The sequence below is a fragment of the Octopus bimaculoides genome, chromosome 6 (genome assembly GCF_046866305.1).
Source record: "Octopus bimaculoides isolate indiv1 chromosome 6, ASM4686630v1, whole genome shotgun sequence".
Taxonomy (NCBI): domain Eukaryota; kingdom Metazoa; phylum Mollusca; class Cephalopoda; order Octopoda; family Octopodidae; genus Octopus; species Octopus bimaculoides.
This window is the reverse complement of record NC_142933.1, coordinates 11,685,508-11,704,316: the sequence shown is the minus strand read 5'-3', so window position 1 is coordinate 11,704,316 and position 18,809 is coordinate 11,685,508. Positions and strand designations below refer to the sequence as shown.

Genomic DNA, 18,809 nt, shown 5'->3' with positions numbered 1-18,809 from the left:
AACCAAAGCTTTCTGAGTGGATTTGATAGACGGAAACTGAAAGAAGCCCGTCGTATATATATATATATACATATATATATATATATATATATATATATATATATATATATCTGTGTGTGTGTATGTGTGTTTGTGTGTCTGTGTTTGTCCCCCACCATCGCTTCATGACCGCTGTTGGTGTGTTTACGACCCCGTAACTTAGCGGTTCAGCAAAAAGAGACCACAAGAATAAGTACTAGTCTTACAAAGAATAAGTCCTGGGGTCGATTTTTTCGACAAAAGGCGGTGCTCCACCATGGCCGCAGTCAAATGATTGAAACAAATAAAAGAACACACACACACACATATATACATCTTCGACGGGCTTCTTTTAGTTTCCATCTACCAAATCCACTCACAAGGCTTTGGTCGACCCGGGGCTATAGTAGAAGACACTTGCCCAAAGTGCCACGCAGTGGAACTGAACGCACGTTTTTATGTAGGCAAATAGAATAAAATAACGATTCCACACGACTCAGATTAACTACACACGCGTTTCGAGATTAAAGCATTTAGCTAACTCCTGATTATAATAATGTTTATAATTATAGAATATTTATATAATTTTACCTAAAAAGGTTATTTTAACGTACCGAACTACTTGGTAAAATTATTAATTATTAATTAATTAAATGATTAATTAATTCATTAATTTTACCCTTCTATTATTATTAAAATATAATTTGTTCCTTGATCGAAAACTGCAGATTCTGCGGGATTACTCGAAAGACACACGTGGATATTGAGGATAAATAGATGTTCACATTCAGCTGTATATTTTTGGAAGTGTTGGTTGAATATCGGTTACGCGATGACGTTTGATCGCGTACATATTTAATCCTAACACTCTCAAATTTATATCTCAAAATATTGCATTGAAAATGGGAAATAAGTAAGTAAATATAACTTTACTTTAATCTCGAAACGCGTATGTAGCTAATCTGAGTCGTGTGGATTCGTTAGGTTTTCTTTTTGCCTACGTAAAAAAGTGTTTTACTGTCTGGGAGATCTTTATGTTAGCAGAAAAGGCATTTTAACTCCTATTTCTAAATTCTGTGCGTGGCGAAGCAATTAGCTGACCCCTGATTACAATTATGTTTATAATTATAGAATATTTGTATAATCTTACCTAAAAAGGTTATTTTAACGTGCTGAACTACTTGGTAAAATTATAAATTATTAATTAAGTAATTGATTAATTAATTTTACCCTTTTATTACGTATACACATATATATATATATATATATATATATATATATATATGTACGACGGGCTTATTGCAGTTTCCTGTCTACCAAATCCACTCACAAGGCTTTGGTCGGCCTGAAGCCATAGTAGAAGATACTTACCAAGGGCACACGCAGTAGGACTGAACTTAGGACCATGAGGTTAGGAAGCGAGCTTCTTACCACACAGCAAAAGAAATAATTTGTCCGTTTTCGTATGATTTTTGAGCAGACGGTGTGAAAGATAGAAGTTGGATATTTTTATTAACACAATGGATACGCAGTCCAAAAGTGGAAGCCTGTGGACGAATGGTAAGCCTTAATCACCAAAACTGACATATTATAATCTGTCACTGAGCTTTGATATCAATGAAACGGAAAATGAAACGGCTGTCGCATATTTTCTTTTCATTTTGTTTTTTAGTAACTTAGGCGCTGGCATGGCTGTGTGGTCGAGAAGTTCACTTCGTGGTTTTGAGTTCTCTCTCACTGCGCGGCACTTTGGGTAAATGTTTTACTGTCTTGTAGCCTCCTCTATCTCTAGCGCAATCAACACATATAAGTGAATACAATAGCTGAAAACTGAGCAGTTTATATATATATATATATATATATATATATATATATATATATATATATATATAAGGATAAGATCGGTATTTAAAATATTATTTATATATATATATATATATATATATATATATATATATATATATAGGTTATTTATCTAATTTCAGTGGAATCTATCCACTGGTTTTCAGAAATAGAGTTAATATTTCTAAGTCTCTCTAAAGGAGACTACGGCCGCGGTACTGGAAATTAATAGTTATCGCCAAGCCAACATGGCAGTCCCAAAATTAGGACGAAAGCTGCCGTGAATTAGCTCCAAGAAGCCATCGCTTCTAGCTAGCTATGTGACACACGAAACCTGTGTCCTTTATAACCTTCGAACAGGGGAGGTCAGCCGCTTCACCTTGCTGGTTTGAGTTTTAGGGAAAAGAACCACGGTTCATGAATTTTGAATTTTATCCAATATTATTATTATTTTATATATATATATATATATATATATATATATATATATATATATATATATATATATATGTATATATATATGTATGTATTCTTTTACTTCTTTCAGTCATTTGAGGTGCGTTCAAAAAGTATCCTATTTAATTTTTTTTTTTCTCGGCAAAACTAATGCCGCGTGGGCATTTGAGTGGAAGGTAACACCACCCTTCCTGCGCATGCATGAAAATTTTCGTGCGGTATGTCGTGTCAGTTCCTGGTTGTTACACCAAGAGTGCAGACGTATATATAATTAAAGAGAGATAAAAATATATACAAATACATATTATAGAGGTTATGAGAGATAATGGTGTCAATAAGACCCAAAGGTGTCAGGTAATGTTGAGTAAGTGTTATGGACAGACTATAGTTAAGCTCCAGGTTCGGTGATTATGCGAATGAGGAGTCCAACGTAGGTCATATATCAGCATGTGTATATATACAAGAAAAAATTTACAGAATGAGATAAAAATCCAAGGCTGTGAAAGATTTCAGAACATTTATAAATATAAGGTCTTACAGCTGTTTCCAGGATATTTTATATATCCCTTTATCGGAGACGATGCGAGTATATGGTTAAGCAATAGTTAATCTAGATAAGTTATAAAATAGAGAGTGAAGTGGAGGAATGAAAATAGACGTGAGATATGCATCTGTAGTTATAATATTTAGGCAGAATGGTAAACATATAGGATTCCAGCACCTTGTGAGTAAGTTCCAATAGTATTTAAAATTGGCCATTCCAAGCATAGAGTTTGTACACGGTGTTATTGAATCAAGGGTTTTATTTAAAGTGACTTAAAAGTTGGGAATGTATTTGTAAGGTATTTGAATGTATTTGTGATGCCTCAGCATGCCCGCAGCCCAATGACTGAAACTAGTAAAATAGTTTAAAGGGTAAAAAAATTAACCGGCAGAAAAGATAAACTTAATCGTTTGCCCTGCTAGAAATAACAACGAATCTCCCGAAAGCACACCTATTAACTTGTAATAAAGATATGATACGGTGGACAAAGTTGTCTCAAAATAAGACTAAGTGGTCATAGCTGGACTGTCTTTAATTATAAGTCTACTTTCTCGCTCAGAGCAAAACTAGAGATGACTAACAACAATAACTACAAAAGATTTAACAACTTTGGACAAAGCGTTCGATCCCATCAGTGTCATTTTCTTTGGACTCGCCCGCTGAGGTCAACTGTACCTTTCGCTAAAATAAAGTACCAGTCAAGTACTGGGATCGATGCAGTTGATTTATACCTCTCCCTAAAATTGCTGACCTATTGTCAAAATTTGAAACAATCATTTATCCACCTCCATCTCCCATTGAGTACGTCAATCACCGCTTCTCGTATGACTTTCTTATTTTCTTTCTTTCCTTTTTTAAACTTTCATTTATTTTTCTTCTCGTTCCCAGCTCCTTCAGACCGTTGCACAATTTACACTACATTATTATTGTGTTACATTACACAGTTGGACAAGTGTTCCCATGAACAGATTGGTCGATTTTCCAACCAAAGTGTTGACTGTTCGTATCCCGTAGGCTGTCAGATAAATTCGTTTGTTTTTGATATTTTTTTCTTTATCTTAACCCATTACCTACCAGTGATCTCATACGAGATCACTTAAAGATTACAAATTTCGTAATTATCTGTCAATATTTACACATATCTAACCTTTTTGCTACATCTACTAGGTATATTTCTCTGATATTCAAATGAGGTTTGCTAATTTTTCACCCAATATCTCACTTATTTCTATTTAAAATGTTATTTTGAAATGTTATTTTGATCATTCCAGCGTGTTTCTAAGGCTGTTTTATGCTAGAAATCAAAGTTTCATAAAAAAAAATTCCAGTTAATAGAATTATGGGAGGTAATGGGTTAATGTTATTTGAATTATCATGAAAAATATTTTTGTCGTAGTTTTGTTTTTGGTGGCAATTTTCTTCCTCTACATCGTTTCTGAAATTTGAATAAATTTTATCTCTTTTCAGACTTGTAGATGGAGGGCCAACTTGGAAAAACAACGAATATATGTTATACTTCAATATCTTCTCAACGACCGAGCTACGTAACTCTCAACTACTAAGTCCATATTAACTGCTGGTAAGGACACAATATTTCGTTATGCAATCATAACATACTACCAAGTGTATTAAAGTCCTATCAGTCAATACTGTAGAAACAACTTCGAAAACAAAAACGAAATTCATATTACTTCAATCAGTGGAAGTATAGTAAAATTGCAAAGCATTTCATTGGCTTCCATGGATGTTCAACCCGTCCATTTGTGGCACGTGACCTGAAACTGCATTGAAGTCGAGCATATATTGATTAATACTGCTATTTAAGAAATTCATATTACTGACAAAGGAAGTTTACACTGTGAGAGGGTCGCATCTGACCGTGTCGTTGCAGTGCAAGTAAGCGCGCATGCGTGCATGTGTATAACAGAAATAAAGGAAGTTCATATCGAGACGTGTAGTGTATGTTATGACGTCTTGTCGGTCTCTGTGCTGTTGTCGTCTGCTTACAAGCATTTGGGTAACAAATATTTAACTTGGTTGGAAAAAATTGATTTTCATTTCAGGAATTTTCTTCAAGCTTTCTTTTTATTTGTATTTGAAGTAATCTAAAAAGATTTTTCAAACAAACGGCGAGGAATAGTAGTGGGGTTGCGCTGTTAAATAAAAGAGGGGTAAAACTAAGAGATTTGGGTTCATGATTTCGTTAGATTATACAAATATAAAATCTTATTTGCATAGCTTACATTACTCAATGGATTAGATTCCAACACGTGAATTTTATTTTCATGTATGTTTTGACACATGGTGAAGTATAGTCGCATGTACGTTTCCTAGTGCAAAAGTGACCTTATTTAAATTCTGGTGGTAGTTTATTTTAATTATAATTTGTTTCGCCTTAACTAGCAACGAATAAGCCTCATCTAGGATTTCACCCTTCGTTTTCATACAAGAGAATCACGGCGTTCAAAGTATATCGATAAGTCAACATTTGTAACCCATCATTGATGCTGAATTAAATCCTCGACTGAAACTCACTTTGGTTCAGTCCACTTGGTTCTAAATAGATATTTATCCATCCAAATGTAGAGAAGTAAAAGCTCATAAACTCTGTATTTTGCATTCAGTTTGTACCGAGGCTCCTTCTGAGTATAGAACTATCACTTTCTGGTTTCCTAATTTAGGGTCACGACCTATCATAATATTATTATAGAATGCGAAGCTAGTTGGAAAAAACTAAATGTGTGACCACAAAAGTCATTATCGTATAAGCGAACATAGTTCAGCCATTCAGATCGGTTGGAGTGTAACCAAGTGAACTGACGTATTTCGGCCAAATAGTCAGTTTTCTAAAAGTCCCTCAAGGTGTTATAAAAGCTGGAATTTTGTACTCCAGAACTATCTCAATTAGAACTGTCGGTTAGTTTTGTGATAAGGTAGTCTCACTTTCTTTTAATACTTTCTCTGTTGGAATCGGTAATAGGCTTCATATTTACAAATGCGTAATCTTTCATTTTGTAAATTGATGTTTACTTATATACTGTCTCTACAACTGCAAATGAGTAGCTCGAAGATACCGAAGGAATAAAGAAGCGAAAAAGAATAAAAAGACTTCAGGATTCGAAAAATGTGGGGGGAAAATCATTGTCCGAAGGACAAATAACAATTCTCTTTACTAGCAAAAGGGTCGAAAATAAAATAGAAATAATGTTTGGAAAGTGTGAAGAAAAAGAGAAACACTTGAGTATGAATTAATCATCGCGAAACAGGAGTGAAAATCTGTCAGTGAAAAACACTTAGATCAGAAGAGAGTATCTGAAAGAAATATTTTTAAAAATGTAACTAGATAATTAATCAAAACCAACCAATGAGGGAGATAATTAATAACTATCACAAATTCTCAGAAGATACTGTTTCTTTCTGAAAAAATAATCTGGAGTGAGAAAAAAGAGTTAGAACGAAGGGAGACGAGAAGTAATACGAAATATATTTCCTCTCTAGATTACACCAAAACTAGGATCTATTTTAAAACGGGGGGGCCACATTTTTCATTAATGTTTTACATAGTGTTTTTGGTACGGAAAGACTTTCAAACTTCGTATACTTATCTATTTTGGGATCTTTTTTAAAACGGGGGCCACATTTTTCATTAACGAAACACTTTGAAACTTGGAACACTGGTAGAATGTGTCATATAAAACATCTTTTTCTCTTAGTCTTCTTTAAAAAAAAAGAAATCCATAAATTATTCCATGTGAAAGTTGTCGTATTTCTGTAATTTCAACCAATCACTGACGTCCATTCAGCCGATATACATTAAGTGCCGACTACATAAACGATTCTGAAACAATTAACCCTAACCCTACTCTAACCCTAGGGTTAGGGTTAAAGCAAGTTTAAAATGAAAAAAGCAAATAAAACGAAGAATCGTTTGTTTATGTAGTCGGCACTTAATGTATATCGGCTGAATGGACGTCAGTGATTGGTTGAAATTATCGAAATAAGACAATTTTTACATGAAATAAATTCGAATACAAAAATATTTTTCTGTTCTATAACACAAAATAGATAAGTATACGAAGTTTGAAAGTCTTTCGGTACCAAAAGCACTACGTAAAACATTAATGAAAAATGTGGCCCCCGTTTTAAAAAAGATCCCTATTTTGTGTTATAGAACAGAAAAATATTTCTGTATTCGAATTTATTTCATGTAAAAAATTGTCTTATTTCGATAATTTCAACCAATCACTGACAAGTATTCAGTTGTTTATATTTACTCCTTTGGCTGATTAAGCGATGTAAAGCGTATTTAATCTCCATACCTTCGTTTTATTTGCTTTTTTCATTTTAAATTTGCTTTAACCCTAACCCTAACTCTAACCCTAGGGTTAGGGATAATTGTTTCAGAATCGTTTGTTTATGTAGTCGGCACTTAATGTATATCGGCTGAATGGACGTCAGTGATTGGTTGAAATTACAGAAATACGACAACTTGGAATAACTGATGGATTTCTTTTTTTTTTTAAGAAGACTAAGAGAAAAAAATGTTTTATATGACACATTCTACCAGTGTTCCAAGTTTCAAAGTGTTTCGTTAACGAAAAATGTGGCCCCCGTTTTAAAAAAGATCCCAAAACTATACGACATTAATGGTGATAAGCTTAAAACTGAGATTCAAAATTTTCAGGATGGTAAGGCAACAGGAAAAGACCTGTTTATCGGACATGTGTACAAGAACAGCTGACATGCTGTCTTGTTGGTCGTTAAAAGCAAGCTCTAGTTGCTTGAAAAAACACTTAATCTTCCAAAATAGTCACACACATATGGCAATAATACTATCAGCGAATTACTTACTAGAATCTAACCATGTATTTTTTACTTGTTTCAGTCAAGGGAGTACAGCCATGCTGGAGCAACACTTTGCAGGGTTTCAGTCGAAAAAAAAAATCGAGACGAGTACTTATTTATTCAAAGTCTGCTACTTATTCTGTCGGTTTCTTTTGCCGAACCTCTAAATTATACGGACGTAAAAAACCAAACCAACACTAGTTTTTGACCAATGGTGGGCCAAACACACATACGCGCGTGCGTGCGTGCGTGCGCGCGCACACACACACACACATATATATATGTATATATGTATATATACACACACACAGATACATATAAATATACACATGCACATATAAACATATGTATACATATATATATATGCACATATATTTATACATACATATATACACACATATATATACATATATATACACACACACACATATATATATATATATATATATATACACACACACACACACACACACACACACACACACACACACACATATATATATATATATATATATATATATATATATATATATATATATATATATACACACACACGTTGGGCTTCTTACAATTTCCGTCTGACAAATCTACTCACAAGGCTGTGGTCAGCCCGAGGCTATAGTAGAAGACACTTGCCCAAAGTGCCACGCAGTGGGACTGAACTCGAAATCTTCTGGTCGGGAGACAAACAACTTTCCATATAGCCATTCTTGCGCCTATGTATATCAACATTAAATAGACAAAATGTACACAGCCTGCCTGAATTGATTCCTCCGGGATTACTGTGTCAGTGATTATATAATTATAACTGGACAAGCAGCTTCTAAGAATGGAATTTTTTTGAAAAATACCTTGAACATTTGATTCGCAAAATAATGATGTCAGAGATGCGGTGACATAACAGGAACTTAGTCACATTCAGGCTAGAAACTGGTTCTTCCTCCATTGGTGAGAAATTCCGAAAGTAAAACAAGGAAAATAAACATAAATAGATTGTCTCCCAGAACAGAAATGTCTTCCACAATGATGACACCATTTGCCACAAACGACATTCCTATTATCACTATACATCCTGGTTGTAAGGCTAACTGCTCTACTGATTCTCAACCATTTCGTAATAAGATTTACCGTCCACAGCATGGTGTCAACAACAGCAACTTAAACGTCAGCAATAAAATATATACACAGCAAGCTGGAAGATTGAAGGATATAAAACGAGTGAAAGAGTTTCCTTACTCTTTTATTCTTTTACTTGTTTCAGTCATTTGACTGAGGCCATGCTGGAGCACCGCCTTTTAGTCGAGCAAATTGACCCCAGGACTTATTCTTTGTAAGCCTAGTACTTATTCTATCGGTCTCTTTGGGTTATGAGTATTTTTGTCAAATTTGATGAAAATCTGTTCAATACACCGCCACAAATTTTTCACCAAATTTGGCAAAAATACCCATAGCCCTAACCCTAACTCTAAAACCCGAACCCTAAAGCTAAAACCAGTACAAACGCACGAACGATGTCATGAATAACACTAATTTTATTCAAGGGATAATAACACAGACAGATAGATAGATAGATAGATAGATAGATAGATAGATAGATACACGACGGCTTCTTTTAGGCGGCGAGCTGGCAGAAACGTTAGCACGCCGGGCGAAATGCTTAACGGTATTTCGTCTGCCGCTACGTTCTGAGTTCAAATTCCGCCGAGGTCGACTTTGCCTTTCATCCTTTCGGGGTCGATTAAATAAGTACCAGTTACGCACTGGGGTCGGTATTATCAACTTAATCCGTTTGTCTGTCCTTGTTTGCCCCCTCTGTGTGTAGCCCCTTGTGGGTAGTAAAGAAATAACACGATGGCTTCTTTCAGTTTCCATCAACCAAATCCACATACAACGCTTTAGTCGACCTGGGATTAGACTCGAAGATAGTTGTCTAAGATGCTACACAGTGGGACTGAACCCTGAACAATGTGGTTGCGAAGCAAACTTCTTAATTATACTCTCACTCATATATATGTGTGTGTGTGTGTGTGTGTGTGTGTGTGTGTACCCGTGTGTGTGTGTATACCCGTGTGTGTGTGTGTTTATGCATGTATGTGTGTATGTATGTGCGCATGCATGTATGTATGTATGCATGCATGTGTTCATATATGTGTGTATGTATGTGTTTATGTGTGTCGCCGTAATGAACCAGCTGTCGGTCGGTTTGGTAGGGTGTTGCTTTGTAAACAGTTATGTCTTTATTACAGATGAGTACACAAATGTTGGTGTTAGTAGAGTTTGTAATTCTTGTTTCACGGTGTTCGTTTGACAGAGGCGAGGAATTTAATTAATGTTGTATAAAGAGATTAATGGACATAAATAAAGAAGACCTGAGACAGTGACAGAGAGAGAGAGAAACTGAAAGCGAGACAGACAGACAGACAAGTAGACAGAGAAAGACAGGGAAAGAGAGATAGATACAAACCTTCACAGACAGACAGACAGACAGACGGATGGATGAACAGACAGACAGACAGACAGATAGATAGATAGGTATGTAGACAGACAGATAGATGGAGGACGTGAAAGTGAACAAAAACAAAGACAGATTGGTATAGAAAGAAAGGGAGGACAACAGACTGAAAGAGTGATGGGAAAAGAAAAGAGTGAACGTAGAGGTTTGAGTCGTTAGACAGACTAAACACTGGATGATAAAGAAGAAGAAGATGGTATTTGGTGCGAGTGGAGGCGCATGGCTTAATGGTTAAGGTAATAGGTTCACGATTGTAAGGTCATGAATTCAATTCCCAGGGGCCCATTGTGTCCTTGAGCAACACTCTTTATTTCAAAATTTCTCCAGTCCATTCAGCTGGCAGAAAATGAATAGTACCTGTATTTCAAAGGGGCCAGCCTTGTCATGTTCTGTGTGTCACGATGAAACACCTTAATAACTACGTTAAGAGCACGCGTGCCTGTGGAGTACTCAGCCACTTGCACGTTAATTTCCCAAGCAAGTTGTTTCTTGGTCGGTTCAACTGGTACCCTCGTCGTCGTAACCGACGGAGTTCCACTGCTTGGAGCAAAGAGAATGAAACATTAGAAAGAAAAAGAACAAGAACGTCAGCTGCAATAACAGTGAGGGAGTCTCTCATAGTGATTTTCGTTTTTGTCTTTTATATATTATCTGTTTCAGCATTTCACTACGACCATGCTGGAGCAACGCGCAATTGGGATTTAGTCGGACAAATCGACCCCCAGTGCTTATTTTTCCAGCAACATCGCCAGTCGAGGTTCCGGAAATGCTGGAAGAGATAATTTCGTTCTTAAGTCCCAGAACTAGACGAATCTGCGGTCTGTTCTCTGTTTAAATACCCTCATCTTCTTACGATGAAGTGGAAGCGCATGGCTTAGTGGTTAGAGTGTTAGATTCATGGTCCTAAGATGGTGGTTTCGATTCTAGGACCGGGCAATACGTTGATTTCTGGAGCAAAACACTTCATTTCTCGTTGCTCCAGTCCACTCAACTGGCAAAAATGAGTAACCCTGCAATGGACCAGTGTCCTGTCCAAGGAGGAACGAGAAAACCGGCCCTTAGCTCCTTGCGGAGTGATGTGGACTAACCATAACTTCTTAAGATGATGATGGGGAAAAACAAAAGACGGCTAAGAAAGATTGGCGAAAAAAAGGGTGAGAAAAAAAAACATAAGAAGGTGAGTTCAAACAGAAAGCTCCTATGACACAAGAAGATAAATTTTAAAAACTGGAATAGAAGCTACAGTTAATGACAATCTCCAACCCACATTATCTTGTATACTTAACCTTATGTTGGCTCAAAACAAATAAACAAAATTCTAGATTAAATAAAGGAATGAAATTTACCTCCTGTCTTCCTTTCAATTCAATAGCACAGCTCAAACAGCCGAGGCTCTGTATACACAGCACATACAAATAATCGCCGAACAAAATAACAAAATTACGCACGCACACTTACAGATACTATTTGCAGCCACCACCCAACAAAATGACACAGCACACATTCCAAAAGAACTGATATTCTACCCTAGAAAACTTGAAGTACTCCAGCAACACGCATTCTATGCAATTACAACGCATTAGCACTGCATACACCATACAGCGTAAATTATACACAATAACTGTCTGATTCTGAAACGCAGACTATCATACGCACAAGACATTTGAAATATATACACCACCTACCAACAAAACACTGCATATATACATGGTGTGGCAGAATTAACGCCATTTTTAATTTAGTAATTTTTGTAGTAGAAAAATTATTTTCTTTAATAAATTTTATTATATAAAAATTTATTACAAGAGTTAAAGAAACGAAAACAAAACAATTAATGAAAATAAATTGCTGTAGTTTTATGAAATTCATAAAGCAGTGGTTCCCAAACTATGAGTCGCGACCCACTGATGGGTCGCGAACGGAATCCTAGTGGGTCGCAAAAAGTTATAAAATTACGCATTAACTTTGATTAACTGCTGTCTTTCGAGATAGTTCAAGACTCATGTTTTCAATAAAAGACTGGTTGTTTTATCAAGCAGTAGGCTTTTTTCACGAACTTAACAAATCAGAGGTGGTCATTTTCTCAAGTTATTTATTCGTACGTAATCGTAAAAAGGAAAAGTCTGTTTTTACCGATTTATAGAGAACTTTAACTAGGTGATCGAGCCGATAACAGTTACTGCTTCGATGTTTTGTATTAGAGTTAATACCTGCCCATAGGGTATGGAGGCGTTGAAACAGTTATAAAACGTTTTGTTTCACATTTAATATAAATAGTAAAAAATTTTAATAAATAAGACAGTATGGATTTCACTAATAAGTTTATAAATTATTCAAAAAAGTATAGGAGTGATCACCAGGAGGCTGTTAATTAGCCAATGAAATGATTGGGATAGACAGCAGCTAGACGGTAGATGGATCAATAGAGTCTATCTGATAAACGGTAGAGTTAAGTGGGTCGCCATAAACTGGTGTCATAAATAGTGGGTCGCGTCTCTAAAAAGTTTGGGAACCACTGTTATAAAGTATTTGTTCCATCAAAATGTAATTCATTATGATAAAAATTTAATTAACATGTTCAAAAGGCTCCCCTTCATTTTTAGTAAAATGCTGAACACTACTGGCAACACTTCTACAAACCTCCTGACACATTTCCCCATTAATCGTAGAAAATTTATCAGAAATTGCTTCTTTTAATTCAGGAGTCGTTTTCGGTCTCAGGGAATAAACAAGATTTTCAAATACGCCCCACAAGATAAAGCCAGGTGGTGTTAGGACTGGTGATTGTGATGGCCACCCAATTGATCCACCACGTCCTATACATCTCCCCTCAAAATTAAAATTTAACCATTCCCGAACGTTTAACCTACAGTGAGGCTGTGCATCATCCTGTACAAAGTAAAAAAAAAAAATTATAAAAAAAAACGGTTTCAGTGTTGGAGTGTGGTTTGTGGGGTCAGCCACGTCCCTTACTTCATAATTGTTACTCATCCGTTTCTTTCATTATCCACTCCATCATATAAATTTTATTAAGTATATCTGTATGTCGTTATCTCATTCGATCCCCGACTCCTTGTTTCGTCCTTCTATATATGATTTTTATGGTTAATAAAGAAACAAGTCTCAGTTCCAGCAGCCAGAGTTGGGAGATAAACAACATTAAACCGATGGTGAATGTTCTTTTCCACTCTAGGCACAAGGCCTGAAATTTCGGGGGAAGGAGCCAGTCGATTACATCGACCCCAGTATGCAACTGGTACTTAATTTATCGACCCCGAAAGGATGAAAGGCAAAGTCGACCTCGGCGGAATTTGAACTCAGAACGTTAAGACAGACGAAATACTTATTTCTTTATTGCGCACAAGGGGCTAAACATAGAGGGGACAAACAAGGACAGACAAACGGATTAAGTCGATTACATCGACCCCAGTGCGTAACTGATACTTAATTTATCGACCTCGAAAGGATGAAAGGCAAAGTCGACCCCGGCGGAATTTGAACTCAGAACGTAGCGGCAGACTAAATGCTGCTAAGCATTTCGCCCGGCGTGCTAACGATTCTGCCAGCTCGCCGCCCTGCCGTTGGTGAATGTTACAAATACAATTTTCTTTCTTTCTTTCTTTCTTCTTCTTCTTCTTCTTCTTCTTCTTCTTCTTCTTCTTCTTTTCTTCTTCTTCTTTTCTTCTTCTTCTTCTTTTCTTCTTTTTCTTCTTCTTCTTCTTCTTCGTCTTCTTCTCTTTCTTCTTCTTCTTCTTCTTCTTCTTTTTCTTCTTCTTCTTCTTCTTCTTCTTCTTTCTTTTTCTTCTTCTTTCATCTTCTACTCTTTCTCCTTCTTTTCCTCTTTCAACTTCCTTTTCTTCCCTTGCTTTTTATCTCTTCTTCTTCCTCTTCTTTCCCCCCTCTTCTCCTCCTCTTCTTCTACCTTTTCCTTCTTCTTTATTCTCTCTTTTATTTTTATTGTCTTTGAAACAGACACGAGTGGGAAGACTGTCACCGTTTCTAAGCTTACAACACCTCGAGTAAGTCGCCGACGTATACGGATTGAATACTGTGAGACACAGAACCAATAAAAAAATAAAACAACACCAACCACATTTAGAATATAAACCACAACTCTCAAGTTTATTCCAAGCTTCGAGCTAATGAAGGAAGTTTCTACGCAGCAACTAGATCTGTTCAAAATGTAGGCAAACAAAAATACACACACACACACACACACACACACTACTGTCTTACGAAAAGAAGAATACATTATACATTAAGTAACGTAGTTCCAAGTATCAAAAAAGGAGAGATCGACCTAACTGTGGCGCCTCTGGTACTTATTTTAGCGACCCCAAATGGATGGAAGGCAAAGACGGCTTGGGCGGACTTTGATCTCAGAACGGCATTTTGTCCGGCATGCTAACGATTTTGCCAGCAGGCCGCCTTCATTATAAAAAACGCACGCACGGGTTCAATTTTATTTATTTCTTATTTGTCAGTTAGCTATTTAATCAAGAAACTAATCGATTGTTTGATTAACCTATTAACTGCCAAATTTGTTTATTCATATTTTGGTGGTTTTGCCAGGTGTCTTAGGAGTTAAAATAATATATCGTATTTAAATTTTCTTCATACGTGAATTATTTTGGGAATTATAAATTTTTCGAACAGTCCCAAATGGGGATCGCTGAAAAAAAGCATATTTGTCCTTTTCTATTCACTTACAATAATAAACATTTTAGTTTCTTTTTCCTTTTTTTTTTTTTTTGAAACTATATTTTTTTAAAGTTTTCAAAACCGTCAATATTTATGTAGTTCAAAACTTGTGATTTATGACATAAAATGTCCTATATTATTGTCCATTATTAGCCAGAGCTAATAATGATGACAAACTTTAACTACTAAATATTGCTAAACACACCTCTGCAAATGCATTGTACATAAGCAATTTATTTTAAATATAACGAATAACCGGCATTTAGACTGTTTTTAGAAGATCCCCAAATGGGGCTCATGGTTGGCAATGGGTTAATCATTCGGTTAATCAATCAATCAGTTGTGTTTGCTAAAGTTCTTTTGTCGCCATTCCAGACCTGATGTGTTGACCTGGAATGAATAAGGCATGTCATTGAAGAGGCTGCAAATAGCGAAGCGAGGACTTTGACAAACACATTTGCTTGATTGATTAACCAACGATTAAACCAACTGACGAACAATGAAGAAGTGAGATAGAACCAGCGCGTGTGTTCTTTATTGGCATTATGACCCTCTCGAGATACAACAAAATTCTCAATTTAAATTTGAAATATTTAGCGGAGTTTCAGCCACTTAACTGATCTAAAACGTCGTAGAATTCCAGTTACAAAGAATATAAAAGTGGAATGGAGAGCCTTGACTTGACAGTGTTAAGACAATCCTATAAGAGCAGTCGTGGTTTGATAAAGGCTACGCACGACTGAAAGGAAATCGAACAATTGTGATTTTGGAGTTTACGTGTATTGATCAGTTATACGAGTGGATGATATTAACAATTGCAATGAATTCAGACTAGTAAATGATGGGGTTTCTATGAAAATATCGTTGGAATGAGAGAGTTAAAAGAATTGTGGATATTGAAACTATTAAAGACGGTGACTTCGATGAGAGAATTTCTGTGAGAGGGATGATGTGCTCAATGCAAGACGAGAGATAGTCAAACAATTGCTAATAATGTTTGCTGGAGTTCGAACAGCGGCATAAATAGCAGTTAAATTTAGAGGAATGAGAAAGTTAAACCTATGCTTTAATGATTTAGAATAAGAAAATCAGCATTCATTTCTTTTTTTTTTCTTTTTTATGTACTGTGTCTAGAAGAAGGGACAATGCCCATGACTATTTCAGGCTCTCCAAAACCGATGTGCTTGATACTGGTAATGTTCCGTTTAAACTGTTACAGGATATCACCTCAATGAAAGACATGAACAGGGAGAATATTCCTGAGGGAAAATCTTCTGAGAAAGGAGCGTGTATAGTGATAAATGCGAGGCCGTGAAGCTGATGAGACAGACAAGTGGATCAGAACTTCTTTAGTGATGGATGTACGAGGATAGCCAGCTCCGAGGAACAAGAGCCATTCTAGTAGCGATACAGGAGACAGTCTGTCTGTTGATCAAAAGCATCCTACGTGACTGGTTGGATGAACGGATGAAGTAAAACTCAGACTGGAGACTATGATCGAATACGTGTAACAGTTCTCAGGGGCTAGATTGCTGTACCAAACTCGTTGCCAGGTGAAGTCGGCCATTCAAAGACAGGAATTCTCCCTCCAACCAACATCCACGCAATTTTCGCCAGCCGAATTTCACCTACTGGTTTCCTGCGGTTAATGACATCAGTGAGGTAAGCGGTTATGAGGGAAGGTTCTAGATAGGCGTAGATATCGAGTTGAAATATCGGAAGTAAACTGTTCAGATAAAGAAATAGAAAATACTGAGATACCTCGTCTGCAGGAAATGAAATGATTAAATATATGCTACCATAGTTAATGTAAGGAGCATAATATTTAAGTTGACATTGAAAAGAGGGTAACATTGGCTTGAGGATTAAAATATGATAAAGGCAAAAGGGTAACAAATTTTAAGAAGGAAAAGCAGAGAGCTGCAAGGAACATTCACAATGCCCGGTCTGGGAATCGAAACTGCGATCCTACGACCGCGAGTCCGCTGCCCTAACCACTGGACCATTGCGCCTCCACGAAGCCCAACCATATGCATTTAGAAAAGAGACTTAGTGAAGCTGTTTCTGCTGGTTGCAGCCGAGGTTCTCACAGTACGGTGTGGTCGTTGGTCTCTTTGAAACACTTCTGTTCTGATCGTTGCGGCTGCTTCTCAACTCAGCTAGTGGTGCAGTGTCAACACCCCCGTGTGCTTTGAGGAGATGCACCGGGGTGTGACACTAGGAGCCAGCACGATTTAGTAGGTGGGTGAGAGCTAGTGACGCTCGTCTTCCCTATCAAAGTGGAAAGCAGCGTGCAGGACATCAAAGGCACTACCTCCACCCTGGGTAAATTCCATGACTACTATGATCTTTTAATGATAGTGATTGTTATAATCAGTGGAGCAAGAGACAAATTTCCTTGTTGTTGATGTGGCCTACATATGTCTTTTGATGTTACTATTGTCAGATTTAATGTTCTGAAGTCCTCGTTGTAATAAAATATTTGCCTCTACTTAATATGTTATTTCAACTGAATATTTTCAAATGCTGATTGAGACAATGCCTTAGGAGTGAATCCTGTAAGCGGAAACTGCGTGGAAAAACCCATTCTCTGTGTGTGGATATATATATATGTATATATATATATATATATATATATATATATATGTATGTATGTATGTATGTATGTATGTACGTATGTATGTACGTATGTATGTATGTATGTATGTATGTATGTATGAATGTATGTATGAATGTATGTATGTATGTTTGTATGTATGTTTGTATGCTTGCTATCGCTACGATGGTGGCTTCTATAAAGAGCTTTCCAAACCATTAATGCTACTAATAAAATTTACACCTCTCTGGCGATTTGACAATAAGTCTTGATTATGTAATTTACATTGTGTAACTAATAACTGCCTTATGTTAATGAAATGTACGTAAGCTGATGCAACTAAATATCTTAACAACCTCCCGTGTTTTGTTTTGTTTCATATATACGTGTGTTTGTATTTATGTGCATGCATGTGTGTGTGTGTGTGTAAGCATGTATGTGTGAGTATATATATGCGTACGCCTATATAAGTGTGTACGCATCTATATGTGTGTGCGCGTTTCTCTGTTTATCCTTACTGTAATTTATTTTACAATTGAAAGGTATAGATTAAATGCATATGTAGCTAATCTATTGCAAGTGCATACTGTGTTAGCTAAGTTAATGATTGAGAAATGTTAAGTACGATATATTTCGCTTTCATGGCTTCACAAAATTAATGTTTCAGTTGTTTTGAAGTTTATAAGCGTCTACTTTGAGCTATCAATGTGAGTAAATTCTGAGACTAGAATAACTTAGCTCTGTTTAGATACGGTGACAGCTTGATTTCCAAATACTTTAATAGATATATTTGTAAAGTAGTCATCGTAATTGTTATCTCAGTGAGTGTTTTTTGTTTGTTATTGGGAGTGTTTTTTGTGTGTGTCATTTGTTGTTATTGTTGTTGTTCTATTCGCTGATTCATCACATCGACAATGTACATTGCCTTTCCTAATCTTATCCAATCAAAATCTAGTACTGGAACCGGATTTACTTTTGTTCACTTTTCCAGTCAATAAACAGATTCTTTACCGTTTTGTGTCTGCTTACGTAATGGACAGTCTTACCGAATCTCTTTCTGGCTTTCACTTTTTGTTGTTAGTCAGGTATTTCAAAAAAAAAAAAAAAAAAAAATCCGCCTTTATCATTTTTTCAGATTTCAATAGAGTATAATTTTTCAATGTAACCACACACACACACACACACACACACACACACACACACACATATACATGCGCACGTACATATATATACATATATGCATATATATATATATACCCACATATATATATATATATATATATATATATATATAT

General features: G+C 36.1%; 1 long non-coding RNA gene across 1 annotated transcript; it reads left to right on the top strand.

The window, feature by feature from the left end:
* The first annotated feature begins 352 nt into the window (after window positions 1-352).
* LOC149134945 (uncharacterized) lies at window positions 353-8,080 on the top strand. The gene is made up of 3 exons (XR_016242168.1): window positions 353-931; window positions 4,328-4,439; window positions 7,746-8,080. It is a non-coding gene; the product is annotated as an uncharacterized LOC149134945 (long non-coding RNA).
* Window positions 8,081-18,809: the final 10,729 nt, after the last annotated feature.